Source organism: Diuraphis noxia, unplaced genomic scaffold (genome assembly GCF_037042655.1).
Source record: "Diuraphis noxia isolate RWA-SAM2 unplaced genomic scaffold, SU_Dnox_SAM2 contig0005, whole genome shotgun sequence".
In the NCBI taxonomy this organism is placed as follows: Eukaryota; Metazoa; Arthropoda; class Insecta; order Hemiptera; family Aphididae; genus Diuraphis; species Diuraphis noxia.
The window spans coordinates 48102509-48123660 of NW_028301715.1; the positions used below are offsets into that span (position 1 = coordinate 48102509).

At 33.2% G+C, this 21152-nt stretch overlaps 1 protein-coding gene across 7 annotated transcripts in view; it reads left to right on the forward strand.

Moving 5' to 3' along the window:
- Positions 1-363: 363 nt before the first annotated feature.
- Positions 364-21152, forward strand: part of unc-13 (protein unc13 homolog) — a 184946-nt gene continuing 164157 nt past the window's right edge. For 5 of the 7 annotated variants that reach the window (XM_089229890.1, XM_089229894.1, XM_089229893.1 and 2 more), the window contains exon 1: positions 364-787. The gene's annotated coding sequence lies outside the window, so the exon portion shown is untranslated. Of the gene's footprint in view, positions 788-847; positions 998-19637; positions 19658-21152 lie in introns of those variants that run through there. The other 2 variants (XM_089229892.1, XM_089229891.1) reach the window with 2 other exon arrangements.

Below are 21152 nucleotides of genomic sequence, written 5' to 3' on the forward strand. Positions count from 1 at the left end.
ATATATATGAATACGTGTGTACGGCACGTTATCACGCGACATGCGGGAGAATACGACTTTGATGCGCGCGCATCCGAGACGGGGCGGCGGTGTTAGCGGTGGTGGCGATGACGGCCTTTCCACTACTACCCTTCTGCTGCGGGCCGGCGAACGCGTGAGAGGGTGCGATACGCTCCGCTCAGCTGACTGTGCGCGCGAGACGTGCAGACCGAGCGGTGTCGTACATATATATATATATATACAATATACGCGCATTCTGTATGGGCTATGACGTAGTCGTACACACGCGTACAACACACCGTGCTACCAACTTTGCGGCGCGCCGGCCGATACTTTTTCGTGCCCGTCAGTGGCGATGCCGCAGCCGTTCGGAGCTTTATTATCGCCGCCGTCGTTACGGCGCACCCGTATCGCAGCTTTCGCCGCCGCCGCCGCCGTCTCGTGTCGCTTCCTACGTCCGTCGTCGTCGATGCCACCGTCCGACGGCAGCAGCACCAACAACAACAACAACAACAACAACGCGTCCGACACCGCTGGCCCTTATCGCTGCCGCTGACTCCGCTGCGCTCGCAGTGGTCAGTCGCACCGCCGAGTGCACGTTCGCCCCGCACGGCCGTCGCCGTTGCCGTCGTCGTAGCCGTTCTCGTCGTAGCCGTTTTCGTCGTCGTCGTCGTCGTCGCCGCCGCCGTTATCGTCGCGCCGCCGTCATTTTCCACTGCCGTCGCCGCTTTTGTGTTATCGAACGGCGGCCGCACCTCATCACGCTCGCAAAGCTATTATCACTCAGGTACAGCCGCTGCTATTATCAAAGTTTCTCGTCGAAATACGAGATTTCCGTAGTATAATAATATATAAGCACTGACGTCACCGCCACCATCGTGGCCGCCGCCTCCACAACCGCCGCTATATAGGACGACCTCCACCGCCGCCGCCACAGCCGTCACTTCCGACTGCGATACGCACTACGCTATATTACTACGACTGGCCACGCGTCGCCGTAAGTACACGTCACGATGCGTGCCTCACCTCCACCACGTCCACCCACCTACCCGCCCACCGCACCCCGACGATGCGAAAAACTGCGCGCATAAAAAAAAAAACGATATCGCCGCAGCGTGGCAGAGTGAATTTTTCTTGCAATTTTTTTTCCGTTTATCGTCCTCGCGTGCGTTCCATGACGGTTTTTATTCATCCGCCGCCGTTACGACTCACCCTCGCGCCTTCACCCTTGCCGCCGCGGGAAAAATTCGTCTGCAAAACTAATTAGGCACGTCGCCAATTTCTTTTACAATGGAACTGGGCCACCAACGCCAGAGCGTGTGTGTGTGTGCGTTTTATACAGCGCAGAGAGAGAGAGATCGAGTGAGAGTGACACAGAGGAAAAGAGTGGGTTGAATTGGACCTTTTGGTTGAAAACTCGCCGAAAAGAAACCACTCTCTGTTGCCAACACGGTCGGGCTCCCGCACGCTATGAATTTTATATAAAATAATATAATATATTATTTTATTATCAGCCCACCGCAACTTTTCTAATTTCCGGATATAGCTATGTATAGTGTGTATAATAAATGGTTTGAAGAGACCGGCACGAAAAATTGACATTTTTATTATATTAAATCACAATTTTCGCGTAGGTATATCATTATTATATACTGTTAGGCCGGCGCAAACCTTTGATCGTCAGTTGTCGCGCGACACGTGCAACATATAAACGGATCAAAAACTTTACCGGATATAGTAATAATAATAATAAAAATAAATTTTGATAATACGAGATGGTCATGCGTAAAAAGAGTTTACGCGTCGAATAATATCATATTACCTACTCGTCATAAACACACTGAAACATGCAGCGAAAACCGTTTCCCGCGACTCCATTCTATTTGGTCATCGCCGGAATCTTCCGCCATACGTCGTCGACTCGTATTCCAAAATAATAAAACAAATTACGATTGTCTTTAAGTCAGCACTACCACCGCGGTTAATATATATATGTAATGTATATTAGGTATATTAGGTATAATAATAATAATTTTATGGTTATTTTACGACAATCCGAATACTATTTTATACATCATATGTATATATATTGTATTATACGCTATAGTCGGATTTTGACAATCTCATTACCCGCTGCCTCGAGGTAAGGAACCGTCATGGACGAGGAGCACAGTGTAGTTATATGGGTATGCGGTGTCGTCCGGGGAGGATAGTTGCGGGGTGGTGGATCGGAGGAGGGCGCGGGGAAAAAATTGTTTTCAACAAAATTTACGAGAAAAATCGAGTTTCCACTCGCCGACTGGTGACGCCAGCCCACTCGCCGTACACGTCGTGACGTCACGCTGGTATATTTTATATGAACTAGATTTTCTTCCTGCCGAATGCGAACTCGTTTTCTTTCCTTTTGGCCGCTAAAAACCAACAATATTGATCAAGTGTCGTAGACGATACGTAATTTATATGTATTATATTATTATCATTGTTGTTGGGCACAGCGAACACCGCCGTCGCCGCGGCTTTACCCTGCCCTAATAATACATCATTACGTTTACGATATACTCGTCGGTATGTAATATATATATATATATATATATATATTATAATGATGCATAGTAATTATTATGACAGTACCCACACGAGTTTTCGCCACCCATAGTAGATATAGGTATATGTATATGTGGTGGACAGTCGATGGTTGTGTACGTCATAACATGACGATTATATGTACTTTTATGTCTTTGGACACACATCCAAACTATATACTCTCACGCGTCGTCATATATTGTTTATAATAGCGTATATATATATATACGGTTATCAGTCGCGAAGTTAACGGCGGCGGAAATATCATCACATTTCTCCGCACCACGTTTCATTTCACAGACACTTTGTGCACAGCTGAGATCGATTTGCCGAGCTTCTTCCCATCATACATAATATACGATTATGTATAGACCTACCGCACTCGTGTCGGGTATCAATGAAAACGTGTCCACTGCTAACCGTCATATACGAGAGATACGCACGCACGCACACACACACACATACATTACACATACACGTGCTGACATATCACCCACACGGGCACACGCGAGCTCAGAAACCATTGTTTTCGTTCACCGTTTTGTACGCGATCGTCACTTACGCCTATACACTTTTGGCGTGTTTTCTCCTCGTATATATATATATATATATATATGTATAATATAATATTGAATGTACGTACCTATATATAGAAGGTAGCACGATATCATATAATATATACGGAAATGCCAAACATTTCAACCGAGGGACCGATGATTATTATAATATTATTATTATTATTATTATTATTACAACACGAAGAGTTTTGTCGGTACCTATCGGTTTTCATACAACTCTAAGCAAGTGTATGTAACACTGCAGGTGTACGCAGGGTTTCAAATCAGACACCGCGAACGTATTATTATTATTTACCACGTGGCCTATTCTTTTCATGTACAAAATGACCTATGTATACGTGACTATCTAGTTAAACATTTTTAACTCGAAAACAAAAAAATAACCTTTTTAGATATCTTGTATACAATTCACAACACACCCACAGTTGTATGTGTAGACACATCCTGTTAAACACTGCAGAAATGAATAATTATTATCGGTAGTGCGATACGCTTTTTGGATAACTGCAAGTCTGCAACTATTGAGCTATGAATAATTATTTATTGAGCATTGTACGTACCCGCTGTCCCAGCTTGGACTTGTTCGGCCCTCACAAATCTATTATTCAAACCCGTTCAGCGTACACTTCTCCCCCTGCAGTGAGAACGTCGATGATGGTAGGTGTATAGGTGTATAGCCATGGCTTAAATATTATAGGTCAGCGTTTTCCCAAAAATTTTCTCCGCCGGACCACTTAGTTAAAACGATTGTGGACCACGCGATAAAAATAGCCTAATCTAACAATTTAATAAATAATAAAAATCCTCAGACCCCCCTCCGGTAGACACCTAGGGGTCAGCGGACCACGGTTTGGGTAAACGCTGTACTTACTAGGTTATCGTAAATCGTAATACTATTTCCAGTGAATTTACTATGGAATTTTCAAGGGTTGAAGAATATTCTCAAAAATATATATTAAATTATACTAATTTTAGTAGAGTATAATAGAACTATTTCATGGTCGCTCCTCCCCTCATAATTATTAAAAATAAATATTAATGATAGAATGTAAAAGCCAATGAAGATGTGTTATAATTTGTTTGAAACAAGAGGTAGTTTCAAGCAGTGGCGTAACCAGAACATTTAATGCCCGTGGCAAAATAATCCAATCGGGCCCTTAGTTTTATAAATTTGGAAGAAAGTGATATGAGGAATAGCCTACAAAAACTAACCACCCATAGAATTCTACCCTTTAAGGTTATAAACAATACAAAACATGTTTAGTGTAATATTATTTTTATAGTAAAATTTTACTAAACATTCTTTTGGTTTAAAAAATATATACAAAGCAATACAAAATTTAAATATTAAAAATTTCTTCTCTCTTGCTTTTGCTTCGACAAACATATCGATTAAATTTTCAAAGTCAAATTCTCGGGCTGTTTCTTGTGCGATTGAAATTAACGCCAGGCCACTTAAACGATCTTGCATCATTGTACTCCTTAAATATCCTTTATTAATTTTTAGTTTCGAAAATGACCGTTCCGCGCTTGCAGATGTAACAGGAATTGTCAAAAATAATAAAAGAGCAGTACATACTTCTGGGAAACTGGCTGTTAAAGAATGATGTTTCACGATTAAAAGTTGAGCAAGATCTCTAGTTGAATTAAGTTGACTTATTTGATTTTTAAGAGTTGATCTTACAGCTAAAATGTTACGTTCGGTTTCAAAGACAAGCGATTGTGATACGCTTCATTGTTATTTCCATTCTACAAATACCAATATCATTAAATATTGTATAATAATATTAATATCGACAATGTCAACGGACTGGTAAATAAAATAATCTATAAATAAATCGTGATCAGTTATTAAATTTATTTTATTTTACAAGAATATACATATATTTTTAAACGGAATCGTATTTATAAATTTCATTAATGGTGATTTGTTTTTGAGTGTACTATTTTTTTTCTTGAAGGGACCTCTAGAGTCATGGGCCCGTTGCCCGTCATACCACCCTATCGTTACGCCACTGGTTTCAAGGAAGATTGAATATTTTTTCATTGCTTAATTATTTTTTTTTTTTTTTACATACGTAGTACAATAATTCAACTTTTGAGGATTGTTTGTCGTACAGTGAAACTAGGTGACAAAATATTTTAACTGGATGACATTCGTGTCACCTGATAGTTTACTAGTTTAAAAAATGCATTGATGACTATAATGCAATAATTAATTTATCATGTTAAGGAATTACAATTATAGCTCAAAAGGGCACGATCTATACCTAAGCCATGGACTGTATAGTACCTATACACTCGCGCTGCCATTTTATTTTTTGTTTGTTGACAATATAGACGTCTGCGCGATAATCTATTGTATACCTAATAATATTATTGAGCCACAGCCGTTGGTGTATATTATATATGGACTTTTATATGATTTGCCGACACCACCACCCCTGGTCGCAACGAGGATATCAAAAAGCAACAAATATCACAACCCTGGCGGTAGGCATACTATTACTATATAGCTGCACACAACAGACAGGAAATAGGCATATAACGTGTAAGAGATCTTTTGAATTCCAGCGTAAATATATACTGTCTGTAATCATTATTAGTGGACCGTTTCCGAATATCTGTGGACTATATGCGGATGTTGGCGTCCCCGTACTTCCCCTCCATACCACCGCCATGCGTTGCGTTTTCCTCGAGTCGATAACCAACGATAAAATACGAATGCACAGTGTGTGTTATCAATATTTCAAACGTTATAAGTTATAACACTGAAGGAATATATTGTACAACATTAAACAAAACGATTCCAGTCTGCAAACCGATGAAAATATTGTATGCAAATATCGGTCAACAGTATTTCGATTTATTCGTTTAGAAACAATGTTATTCTAAACAAATAAACGATACCTAATAAACATAAAATCATTACGCCGCGTGTTTAATACATTACGGAAAATATATATGTACTAACATTTTTATTTTTATCGAACCTCGTTTGGTTTGTTTTCCGTTTTCACTTTTAATGTGGGTGCGCCTAATAGTTTTTTTAGTTCGATTTGAAAATATGATTTTTAATATTATTGAAAATTAATAAACGCATTACTTTTTAATATACAAATGATCGATTAATAATCAATGAATTTTCATATTTAATTAATATGTTTGAATTATTTTCAACGCGGGAGCTATGATCACTGTTTCGCAAAACAGTTGTATAGAAAGTCAAAAGTATTTATAATTTTAAATGAAATATCTTAAAATTTTTATATCGATCATTATACTTGAATTGACGTAATTAAATAGACGTCTTACAATATAATATTGCACCGAGTATATATTTTATAACAAACGTAATGACTCATAGACAATAGTGTTACTGCACACAAGTTTTGTGGTAAACAATTAGATTTACGGTAAATAATTGTGCAACACCCATCGTGTGACCTAGTATGGGCTATCAAAGTGTGTAAAAAAGTTTTAGGATTTAACTTTTCAAAAAGTTCTAGTGAACTTCATTTTACGCCAATATAATCTCTAGACAATTAGTTTTGTTGCACAATAAATAACATTATATTATTAATCGTTTAAATTCGATAGGCGTTTACGGTAACACGGTTTTCGACGATGAACATAAAATATAAAACAAAAAAAAAACATTGACATAGGTTTGGGTGGAATAAATTGAATATATATATAAAAAAAAAAAACCGAACACTGTTGCGGGCACCTAGACAGTATTGAGCGAACAGACTACACTAATATTTCGAACGTGCACAGAAATATGTGCGGTTAACTTTGCGGTTTTATTTGCAAATGGTATGTGAATTGTTTGGTATTGCTGGTTTTAGTAAAATATCTTAGACTAAATTTTGTTTTATTGAATATCAGAAGTCATTGCCTGTTGTAGATACTAATGGAAAAGTCAACAATGGTATGAGTTACAATTTAAAATAATGCGTATTAACTATCAAGGTGCACATCACCGTCCACCCACGATAACATTTTGTATTTAATAAAAATAAAATCCAAACAGGATAAATAATTATAAAATGTCATTACGTTTGTATACCATATCCAATGTTTATTAAAAATTAATTGTGCCGTCTTTGTTATGAAACAATTAAGTTTTTCATACGAACAATAACGATGGTTACATATTATATTAATCAATTTACGAGATTAGGCGTTCTTTTAAGTTACTGCGGGTATAATTATATTTCATAATAAAATAATATTTGATATTAATTACCTAGTTTTCATATTAAATAATACATTATTCATTGCACATTGTCACACTGGATGTAAATTTTAAATTTATTTCAGAAGAGTTATTAAGGTTTATCAAGTAACTCGAACCAAGTTAAATTTAATTTTAAACTTAATGTTGTTAGATAATGGTAAAACTATTTAAATCTTCTACTAGAAAAACATGTTATGAATATACAGCTTAAGAATTTTTAAATATATTCCCAAAATATTCTTTAAAACGATATTAACGACATTATAGCAAATATTTTTTTATACTATTATTTATCTTCAGATTTCTGAATTCAGTTTGAAAATATATCTGGTAAAATTATTCATTTGGCGAGGAAACATATTATCCCTAAAAAATTTAAATCAATGTAATGTATACATATTTTAGGCATGTAAATTGGAAACCAGAACAAGGTATTTATTTTTATGCAAGTACAAAAAACACTTAAGGTTCATGATTTTAAGAGTTAATTTCGACTGAAAAAAATTTTTATTATTATTTAACTATATTAATTGGTGAGAAATTGAAAGTCACGATGTGAAAATCTCTTATTCTCAACATCTCATTTAAAATTCGTATGATATAATATGAATAATAGTTAAAAATGAATAGTCACGATTGATCGTTTTCGACTTTTCGAGAGTAATATACTGTAAATATTTTTGAAGCATTATCGAAGCATAAGAATATTGATAAAAGACAAACAATTATATGAAAAGTGTGGGATTGATACAATCTGTGAAATAAAGAAAAAGTATTTCTATTATTGTGCTAAAATGTATTTTGTATTGAGAATATTGGAGATGGCCCGAGAAATATTTTTAAAGAAAGACGATGGAGTGAATGCAGTATAAGAACTATATATAGGATGGCTATAATATAGGATACGGATTATCGGAGTGTAGATAATAGAAAATAGATGTCGCGGAGTGTGAAGTGGTATTTTTGTATTTATAAAAATAATAATTAAAGTAGACGTGGGATTTATTTTCATAATTTTGATTGTCAGCGAAATCTATGTCCTGATGACATACTGTCTATACTAATAAGTGATTTCTAATTCTTCCACAGCTATAGGATAGCTAGGATTAAACACGGAAAATGGAACTGACGCAAACAAAAATAATTTAATTCTTTAATTTAATATTATGTATACATTTGTTAATAATCCGAAGCTAAATTCAAATATATTTATAAATTGCAACGGAGAATCGAGTAGGTATAAGTTTAAGGGAAAAAGTTGTATTACATTAAATTGCAAACATTTAATCAGTGATGCTGATAGTGATAATAATATATAGATGACATTTGATCAGTATTTATTATCTTATAAGTAATTTTGTTTCACGAGGAGTTAAATGCTTAAAAATATACCATTACTCAACACGTCAAAAGATCATAATGTCACGGGTATAATAAATTAACTGAATATTATTTTGAAGAGCGTTGGTTTATACATTTTTAATTTTTAAAGTTCACACATTTACGACATCCTAAAATCGTATACAATTTTTAATCTTCAGTTTTTCATGTTATTTAGATAATAATAGTTTTGAAGGTATAATTTGTTTGTCTTGAGATTGTTACAGTTAAAAAAAAATATATATCCCAATGTGTCTATAAGTTTAATCTGGGTTCCTATTATAAGAGTTTCATTCAGCCATAGAATTATTTAATTTCTCAAACATATTGATATGTATAACTCAATCTAGTGAATTCTTTGTATTTATTGTTATTTAATTAAAATATATATCGTTGAAAGTTAATAACCATGTTGATGATGCTTAACCATGAATAAAAAAAGAATTTCATTACTATATAAATTTTAATTTAAACTGTAATAGTTGTTTCTGTTAAAAGACTATGTTTTCGATATACTTTGTTTTTCGTAAGCTTCCACGTATAAAGTCAACTGCTAAACACTATTGCAACTTAAGGACATTTTGTTCTATGATATGTTGGCATGTGGCCTACTCGAATCAGTGGCGTGACTGATCAATACTACCAATTCATAACAATGGGTTGTTCACTTGTTCGTCTTTTACTCTCTCGTACTTTTTATGTTCATTAAATTTATAATACTCATCACATTTTAGTAAGTGTCGTGCTAAATTTGATGTTAAATATGGAGTCATTTTTTATTATTATAATTAACTAAACTTTGTGTTTAATAATTTTGAAAATAGTTACATGCCAGTCATGGTATTTTATAATTTATATGTTATGCAAATTAAATGATGCACAAATTATTCTACTCATATGTTATGTAAAAATTAAATTTAGTTTTGACTACGCATAATAGATTAATTTTTTGTTATGAAATGTACGGTTTGAACCTTTTTAAAAAATTTGGGTATATAACTGTGTATAAAATGTATCATATGAGATAGACAAAAACAATTAATACACAACAAAATTAAATTTTAACATAGTGTATATTATGACAGAAAATATATAACAAAATACAATGCATATAATATTATTGAATATTATCGAAAAATTAGTTCTTAAATTGTAAAATAATATGTTATTTTAATATTGCATGTAGAGTTATACACGAAACGCTGTTGATAATATGGTGTCTGAGTGTATTTTTATTCTTCACCTGACTAGATTTATTGTTGGCAGAAGGCAATTCAACGTCACATCGAAAGTGTAAAACAAACTTCAGTGGTTTAATGACAAGTATTTTTCTTCTTTATTTCTCTTATCCTGCTTGTTCCACTATGTTTCTATAACTTTAGTTTGAGAATTGTAGAGGTCTAACGTGTATAACCAATAGTTTCGGGTATTTCTAATTTGAAACTAAGACAAACTCATGTCGTTCCATATAAAACAAACATCGCCGACAAAATCGTTTCTTGTATTGGCTTACGTAGCGATGGGTATTGTTTTTGCAAACAATACCTATGCATTTATGGTTGGTCAGCACGCACAACCGTTTATGCATTGTTTTCGACGGCGGAATTCATTATTTCGTTAATTATTATTAATTCTTTTAGAATTTAGATACATTTAAAAATGAAAATGTATATTTTTTTTATACAATATGATTATTATGATTAAATTACTTTTACTTTGTTCACAATATAGGTAAGCGATAAAGGAGAAAGATAAATAAGAAAAATAATTGCTTAACCGAATTTCTGCAACTGGAAAATCACTGCTTTGAGCAGTTTTTTGATACAAAATACCTCCAAAAGTCATAATGCTTTATAAGTTCATCTAATGATTATTTTAAAATCTTCTTGAATATAATATAATGTTGGGTATGGGTATTTTAATGACATTTTTCGTTTGGCCGAAATCTAGTTTGATATAAAAGCAAATAATGTAGCATTAGATTTATTTTAATAAGATTTACTTGGTTTTTAAGAGTTGTAGGTACTCTGAACCAATTAAAAATATATACATTTCTAAAATCGTTTTACATCAACGACATTTCATTTTTATTGATGATTTTAAAACCTTTATTGATATAGTTGGATATTAAGATATATACCTACAAGTATATTATTTGTTTTTGAGCGAAAATATCTTATTCTAGTAATTATGATTCAGTTAAAATTAACTTTTCGATTAAATTAAACGTCTGTAATAAATATTAAATACTAAGATTTAGATGGTAAGAATGAACATCGTTTTCCTTTTCCTGATCGCAATAACTGTTTCAGATAAGTTTGATCAAACTTTAGCGGAACTATAGAAGAGAGAGGTTCATTAATTTTGTAATTCTCATAAACCTTAAAATGGATAATTAATTAAATATGTGGAATTATTTAAGACTTATTAACTGTTTTAATAGTGATTTATGCACCGTGGTATTTTCTTAGATTAACATTATTGTTGTTAAATCTCTTACTATAATAATATTATATTGTTATCAATATTAGATCGATAAGCTGCAATTACTTTGAGAATAAATAAATAAATTTTAATATGTTTCTGACATACATGGTCATCAAACTCATTGATAAGATAGGAATAGGATAATAATAATATTTAACATTTAAAATAATTGGTAAGTGTATATATATATGTGTGTGTGTGTGTGTGTGTGTTATAAACCTTAGGTTTCAATATAAAATAAATAGATTAGTCGAATATAACATATATGTAAGAATATAAATTGCTTTTCAATACAAAACCTCTCACCTTAGTAGTCCATCTGATTTCCGTATAATAACAACGTTTATAATAACACATGTATATTTGTATTGGTTTTGTTGCATATAGAATTATTTATATGACATAAATTCAGATGTATTATATATTTATATTAGGTAATAGGTACAGGTACCTATTATTTTTCTAACTATTGTGGATGCGTGCGTGCTGTAAACAAAATGAATTAACTTAGTATCGTTCTATACCTCGTTTCCAAAGAAAGTGAATGTTTGATATTGTTTATACTTTATAGGGTTATGTATTTATTTACAATGTACGAGTAAAAGTTAATTTATTCTAAGCTACCTATGTATACATATAAATATACGAGGTGGGTATTTAATCTCTTTTTATTCATTTAAAATTGAAAAACCACACACTCGCGTGTGATTATCATAAAATGTTAATAATAGGTTTTACAGCAATATACTTATTGTTATCTAAGCGATAATTTGTTCATCGACATTTTCTATCATAGGTATAATGATATGTTATAAATTCATACAGTTTTTCAATTTAAAGTGTATTGAAATTATAATTAAATTTAATTCAGAAAGACTACACGTCATAATTTACTCACGCTCGATAAAGCATAAATAATTATTAACTCTAAACGTAACGAAATGTTTTTCTCCCGGTGGACATATTTTGTAGTGAGTTGGAAACTCCGTCAAATCAATAGGTGGGCAATATTTTAATTTAATAAGGTAATGAAATTTTCATGTTTAATAAATTTCAAAGGGTATAGTTTATCGGAATTTCCACTCGAGCTGCACCGTCACATCAGCCGTCCGTAGTTTCATCGTTCAGTCACATGATTATGCGGGTTGCTAGTGATGGCCACCGCCCACCAGGCGTGAGGTCAAACGTCTGGCAATGATATCGGTGGTGGTAGGCGACCGATAATTTATAAAGACTATAAAGAGATATTAAAAAGAAAAACGAGCCCCCGGCCGGACGGTAACGCACATGCAATATGCATGCACATAATAATAATAATAATATAGTAATTATTATTATTATACGGTCAGGCCGTGTGTAAACACCTCATATAGTATAACATTCTTTGCACATTTACCTTCTCCAATCCTTGCGTACACATGACGTCATATTATCGTGCGGCTCTAATGGACAGCACACTACGAGTGTTGGTGGTGGTGCGCGCACTTGAAAGACGCGAACGACGTACACTATATAGGAAACCCTGCAGCAGTGTTTTAATGTTATTAAAAAATAATAAAATTGTGTAACATTTTTTTATCACACACAAAGAACGATGATGAAAAAAAGGGCGGAAAAAAATACAAAATAAAAGATTGATTGATCGGTTGGTTAATTTTCAGGCTAGCGGGGGTACAGGCGGAGAATATCGAACCCTCCAGGGTGCCGCCGCCTCACAAATAGTGTATTGGATGTGAGTTTTATGGGATATCGTATCCGTATCCATATATATATATATATATATATATAATATTATGTGTGTTCGTGTAAAAATGAAAATTTCGTTTTACAATCGATGGTTGCTCGGGGCAGTAATAGTAAAAAAAAAAAAAAAAAACGAAACAAATTAGAGCGACTATCTTCAGAACCTAACCTCAGGTAACGCAGAGAGAGGGGCGGAGAGAGAGAGAGAGAGAGAGAGAGAATGAGAGAGAGAGAGAGAGAGATGGAACCAAAGATTAAACAATTATTTTATTAAATATTGTATAGTTTATAACGTCACATACCGCTTTACCTATACATACACCTACATTAAAATGATATTACGAAAGGATAAACAGTTCGCAACACGAACAAAACCGTCGCCGAGGCGTTTATGCAGTAGTTATGCGATATGTTTAATAATATGATAATATGCGGTTTGCACAGATGTGCCACCGCGAACGTCATTTTATTATTATTGTTATTATTAAATAATATAGCCACTGCGGTTGGCCACCGACAGTTTATTGATAATAAAACAATATATTATATTGTTTTATTGATAATAAAACAATATAATATATTATACCGTAGCTATAAATAATATGAAACGCGCGTAGGTAGGTACGACAAACAACAAATTATATATTATACAAAACTATAGGTATCAAAACATTTAAAACAATATTTGCGTGCGTTTGGCGTATATTTCATGCAATGCCTACATATGCTTGCAATATAATATACTATTATAATATATTACTTATATATTTTCACATCCAAGCTAATAAACGCGCTCTCGCAAATAAACAATATTCATATACATCACAACATAATATAATATACTATACATAATAATAACAACGCGCTCAACTTTATATAAAAATATAAAACGCAACCTCGTCGTATACACGTGTATCGTGTTGTAAATCATTATAATATATTACTCATAATATAATAATATAATATAATATAATATCGCAGTCGTTGTATATTATGTGCAATTGAGTTTTCACACACGCGACTTTTTTTGCTGGCGTCACTTGTTGGTTCAGGTGTCACGCATGCGCCACGTGTTACAGCGCATAGGTACCTACTGCAGTATATATTATATACTATAATATTATGTATAGAAAATACAAATATATAATGCAATGTTACTAAATAGATGTCAGCTGTGTGACGCCCAGGGACAAATGCAACTGAACGAAAACGGACAATACCTTGCACTTTTGGCGGACAGTAATAATAATATAATACTATTAATACTATAATAATATTACAATCAATTCGGGTCACTCGGCGGTGTACAACGGTGTACAAAGAAGCTATCGATAAAACGGAATCTCGATACACGACGAATGAAACTTTTGCTTCCTCGAAAATACGTATCGCGATAAGATGAAAAATTAAATGTATTTTGGTCGAAGGTTTTTTTTTAGTCAAAGCTTTCACAATGTTACGAATTTATACGATATTGGAATATTATTATCAACGCCGGGCAAACCACCTTAAAAAATCTCGTTCGAATCATTATCTAAACCTACTTTGATATTATAGTCAATATCGGTCGAGTATTTTTTTTTGATTTCATAAGCCTCATACACTCTGCTTTTTACATAAACTAGCTGTTGCACCTCTATAGGTCAAGTATTTAACTCTCCCGCACGGGATCCTTGATAATATGTTTGCATAATTTGGTATCAATTGATCAAAAATCTGTGGATATGCATTATAAGCGTCATTTGTATAATACAATCCGACTAATAATATATCTGCATTAGCCGATTATCCATCTATTAAATTGTAATCTATCCATACGTATATTGAATTGTTCGCATTTGTTGAAAAATGTTTGATTGTTTACTGTCAAAATCAGTCGAGTATTTTTTTTTAGTAAATAAACCTCAACCATAAATGTTTTCTCTTATATTTATATAAAAACTATGTAATTTTAACAATAAATAATAGCTTTATAAGAAGTCTAAATGATAAAATAATTGAAAAAATAATACAATACAGAAAACTACATCCAATCATAATAATTATTTTACTATTATGTGTAATCATTAGAAACCCTATGAACAAAATACAATTTGATTTTCGTGAGGCAAAACAAAATTTATGCGCGAGCCACCCTATTTCGGACCTATATTTAAGATGAAAAACGAAGCGTCTTACTCTCACAAAGTCTTAAGGGTTCCATCGATATATCCAACTTTTATTACGCATGGTCTAGTAGTTTTTCAGTCCATATAGGACAAAGAAGAAACATTTATTTTTATACAAATTGATTCACCAAGCATGGTATTCCCATTTTCCTTTAATAGAGACATTTTTCAAATTTTTAAATAAGATACTCAATAAGACTATATTTTTAAATTATTTAATTTTTTTGTTCTACCTTAAAAATGTCTTGTGGCAATAAAATTTCTGTTTGTCAAAATATGATAATCCCTTTTTTGAAATTATTTACTGGACAATTTTTATGAACATTTTGATATATCAATATCAGAATCAAAATTCGAGCTATTGTTTTTGAATTATTTAACTGTAAGATAATAGGTCCATTGATAAAGAAATTGGAAGATAGAAGGGCTATGGTGATTTAAAAATGTCACATAAGTAATTTGTAAAAATGATCCAAGCATAATAAATACTAAATTGAATATTACATCTCTTTTATATTTTGGTAAAACCATTTTTTAAGTACTTATTTAGATTTAACTTTTTAAACTTTTTAATAATTAAGAAATTACTCTTTCAAATTTTGAATTAAGTACCTGACATTTTCAAAGGTAAGGAAGTTTTTACTGTCGCCACAAGATTTTACGATTAAGGGAGCCAGTGCTGGTTTTTCAAATTTTATGGAATTGCTGAAAATTTGAAAACTAATTTTTATATTTTAGTTTTCACCTCAGTCATATTAATCTCCCACTAATTCACTGCCCGATACCTATTTAGAGGAGGTTGATATAGTGTATTATATTGAAAAATTACTTCATATTACTACCTAAGAAATGGTCTTCGTCTCTTTGATTATTTTTTATGATTCCGAAAATAGGAATTTGAATAAATCAGGACGGTAATGCTTGACGAATCATCCTGTATATATATATTAATTATAGATACATAAACAAGCACCTAGCTAGGTATACAGGGACAAATTTGAAGAGAAAATCGGGGTTTATTAGAAGAAAAAAATGAATCATTAAATTAATAGTTACTCGACTTAATTAATTAAGTTTAAAGTTAATTTATCAAAACGATAATTTTATGCCATTATCATAAAACATTTGTTTCAAATCTCGATCCCCATAAAAACCACTAAAGTCCATGCGAATAATAATGTTTATTTGAAATATGTTTTTTTTTTTTTGAAAAAAACATTTCTGGGAGACTTTTAAATCCACATTCCAAAAAAAAAATCCACCCTCTATACATATACCTGTGCTTGTACCTATATATGTAACTGTATAATACATATATCGACATTCCTACGCTATTATTATTATTATTATAATACATCGTTGCGGTAAGTACCTATATAGCTACTAGGAAATAATAGGCGTGCGTCGTGTATTACCTAGCTGTATAGTGCGTGATGTTACACTGCACAATAAGTATACTATTGTTGTCGTTGTTGTTGTAAGTGATTCGCTGTACAATACCCTAATATGCACGACTTAAAGCGATGTGTGCAAAAGGTACTCACGTCGATAATAATAATATAATATACGCGACGACGTTTAGGTTTACGTTATCATGTCGGCGTACGTATATATATATATATATGTACCACCGCGCGCCCGCCGCAAAACGATCGATTCGTGTTTACGCGCGCACACACGCCGGTCGGCCGCGTGCACAGTGTCATTACAATATTCGTATTCGAAGTAGGTATATAGTGCCATTAAAGTACACGTTGACGGTTCAATATATATTATTGTATTGGTCGCGAATAATATCATGTTTTGTGTGGGTATGTGTGAGTATACATATACAACAGTGCAACAATATCAATAATAATAATATCGTACGCTCTCGTATACGGATATTATACCTATTTAAATACGTATATATATATATTGTGCACGACACATACGACTATAATGACCTGTGTGTGTGTGTGTGTGTGTTATGACTACGTGTGTATGGTCCGTCCGTCCGTCCGTGACCGGTTACGCGGTCGCGTGTCATCGGCCGTTGATTTTCATTTCTGTTTTGGCCGCTTTCGCGCGAGACCGTCATAAGGGAGGTACCTATATAGTATATATACTGCACCTACCACTCGCGCTCGTATAAAATAATATATAATATAATAAACGGGTCGGTACGATTTCGTTCACTCATTTATTCATTTTTTTCTCGACCTTTTCCCGCTGTATTATACACACACACACACGTTCACGCGGAAAAGGTATATATAAGTGAGTGCCTATATATATATATATATATATATGTATATATACCGACCGGCTTGCAGCTACACACACACACTTGCACATGCACAAGCGCGTATACGCAGACGCACACCCATAATATATATTATAAAACTTGTATAATGTATACATATCATATATACCAATTTCGCATTCGACGCGTTTCTGACCCTCACCACTACGCTGAAAATATCTTAATTTTCGTGTGACGTGCAAAAATCGTTTACTCTGCACGACGACGGTCTTATACGAGACTTAAAGCCCGCAAAGTTCACTCGTGTTTTTTATTATTATTATTATTATTATAACACACAGCGGCGGGGTGCACGTTATAAGGGCTGTGCGTGTACGAATGTATGACACGATATAATCGCACGTGTTTTATTTATAATAAACTGTACTTATCAACGGCAGTCCAACGCAGTTATAGCCCGCTGGCCTGCGGTGGAGGTTGTGGCGGTGGTAGGAGTGGGGGAGTGGTGGAGGGGCTACACTCTCTTATCATCCCGATCGGGCCGCAAACGCACCACGACGACGACGTCTGTATGTGTAACATTATTATGTACCTACCCCCAACTATTCGCATTAAAGTTAGAACACCGTGCGGACGACGTTGCGCTCCGCCCGCGTGTTCATTTTACGGTTTCCAAACTGCCCATAATACTCATTCGTTCTTCACCCACGCGACCGACCCACTCGCAATCTCGCTGCAGACCGTTAATTGAGGTGCAACCGCGGTAGATTCGACGGCTTATATATATCCGACGAAACAGAATATGAGTTCGTATACTAAGTGCACCTACCTCCAAATGTTGCTGCAATACGTATAACGGGAATAATAATAATTACGAAAATAAATACATAATAGGCAATAGCTGCTCGGAAGTTTACTGCATCCGTTAATAATTGTACGACCAGCAACCGCGAAACACCAACGATAACCACATATTATTATAATAATATAATTAGTAATTACATTGTTTACAAGACATAAGTAATATTTTATCGAGAATTAAATAACGTACGAGTATGATTCCCGCCACGATTACCTGCGTCATTATAATATATTATTCTGCAAATCGTATACCTATTGAAAACAATCGCATATTTTTACTATGTAGTTCTCTGGTGCTGAGCAGTGATAAATAAATACGTAGGTACACGTTTTGTTTATTTAAATGCAACGAGTTTCAGCGAGTTTTCATACAATTGCTATTTACACGAGTTCGTGTATTCATATTACGATAAAAAATAATATCACTAAATTATTGAAAATTTAATTCGTGATGCCGTTCATCAGATGGTTTAAAACTAGTTTAAACGTGTATGTTATGAATTATGTCATATTAATTATAATTATTACAAAGCATAATTTTTATTTGGTCAGCATTACCCAATATTTATTTTAATTGGTACCTAAATAATATTATTTACTTGATTAGGTACCTAAGTAGTATGAAGATTTTCTACATAGTTCAATATCTAAATACCTAATATTAGAATATCATTTGATATATTTTTACCATTAATAACAACAATAATTTTGATTAATTTTGAATCGTGTCATGTATTCATCATAAATATTGCGCAACCATATTTTTTATAAAGATCATTTTTATGATTTAGTGTTACTATTCAAATAAGTATGTTAAATATCCCTTCATTAACCTTAACTTTAATAGCAAAGTAACTATGTATATGTTGTATTGTATTCATATTCAATATTTATACCGTGAATCATGGATTAAACATATTATCTTAACTTAACGTGTACTTATATTTTGGTTTGAAAGAAAATAATGTTATGAAATATTGCTTTACATTTGTACGGGTTCGAATGAAAACCCGTTTTTGTTACACTGAAAATCGAACACCATTTCAGTCGAATCTTTACGGTCTTAACCCTTCAAATGAGATAGCTTTGAGACTTTCAACCTTCAGTCATTTGAATATAATAGCTTTTGGCTATTTATGATCTACCATTGGAATTACGTTCAGATATTAATGTAAAACCAAAACTTCGATAAAAATATTGATAAATGATTTTATATTATGTTTGGTAATATCACTAGTATCACTTTATATTAATATACCCGATATACTCGACTACTTGATTGACAAAACTGATTGAGTAGAAATTCATGTTATTAATTTTTTTTATTTTTTTTTTATAATGTTTTCCAGACAAAGTCATCTAAACTTTGGTATAATGTACAACATTTTTAGCTATTTATAAAAATGATATTAACATAATATAATATGTAGTAGATAACTAGGTTAACAAATTAGCGATATACATTAATAGATTTAAGATAGTGTTACAAGCGATGAACGATCTACAATAGTATTTTCATTGAAGATAATCTAATTTAGGACTAGTCTTCGATTGAAGTGGTCGACATTTAACCTGAAATGTTGTGGACCGCTTGCTTTGCGTAGATGACAGAAGAAGCTTGCCGATAGATATTTTATGTAGTTCTTAATTGTTGGTAAATTGAAGTCGGTGTGCAGGCGTGCAGCGCATCGTTTTGAACAAACCATGGGACATTTGAAATCACACGGAGAACTTTGGATTGAAGTACTTGGATTTTATTTATGTGAGTTGAAGCACATTGACCCCAGACAGGGACCGCGTATAGTAATGGAGAACGAATGATTTGTTTGTATAGTAGTAATGAACACTTTCAGCTCAATGATGTTTTGCTGATCTATTAATGGGTATACAATTTTTAATCGTTGATATCCTTGTTGTATTTTGGAGGATATATGAGGGTTCCGAAGGAGTTTTTTGTCCAAAATAACTTCAAGATGTTTTATGTTATGAGACCATGGTATATGTTTTGTCCGTTGATTTTTAAGGAATTAAAATTAATGGGTCTACGAAGTGTGAAAACAACTGCTGTGCTTTTAGTCAGATTGAGAATGATTTTCCATTTTTTTTCGCCCATTTTTGTATTTCATCAAGATGAGTTTGGATGTTTCTGTTACATTTTAGATTTTAACGGAACTAGAGTTAATGATACTTATCGTCCGTATATAGGACTATTTCCGTGTTCGTCGATGAAGGAAAATCTGATATGTAAAGGTTAAAAAGTATTTGAGATATTTTTGAGCCTTGTGGTACTCATGCATTAATTTGTTTGACGTCCGAGTTTGTGCCATCTATTTGAACGGTGAAACTACGGTTAAACGGTAGAACAAAAAAGATTTGATGATGTTGAAGATAACAGTGGTTGTGTTAAGGTATTTTAATTTATAAAGTAGTTCATCATGCCAGAACTTATCGAACGCTTTAGTTATGTCAAGGAAGGCCGCTCCAGTGTGTTCTTTTTTTCGAACCCGTTACTTATATGCTCAGTAATACGTAGAAGTTGTTGAGTTGTGGAGTGGTTTGGTTTATAACCAAATTGACAATGAAGAATTGCGTCAGTTGCATTTAAATGACTAATAATAAGCCTGGTGTGGATAGTTTGTTCGAAAATTTTTGAAACAGACGATAATAAACTGATGGGCCTGTAATTTTATGGGTCAGTATTATTTTTGCCAGGTTTTTTATCATTATTATAGTGGCCAATTTCCAATTTGTGAGAAAGTAGCTCAATTTTAACAGGGCATTGAATAACACTGTCATAAATAGAACTGCTTTACTAGTTACCTAGCTTATTTAATATAGAGTTAGTAATTTGGTCATGACCGGGT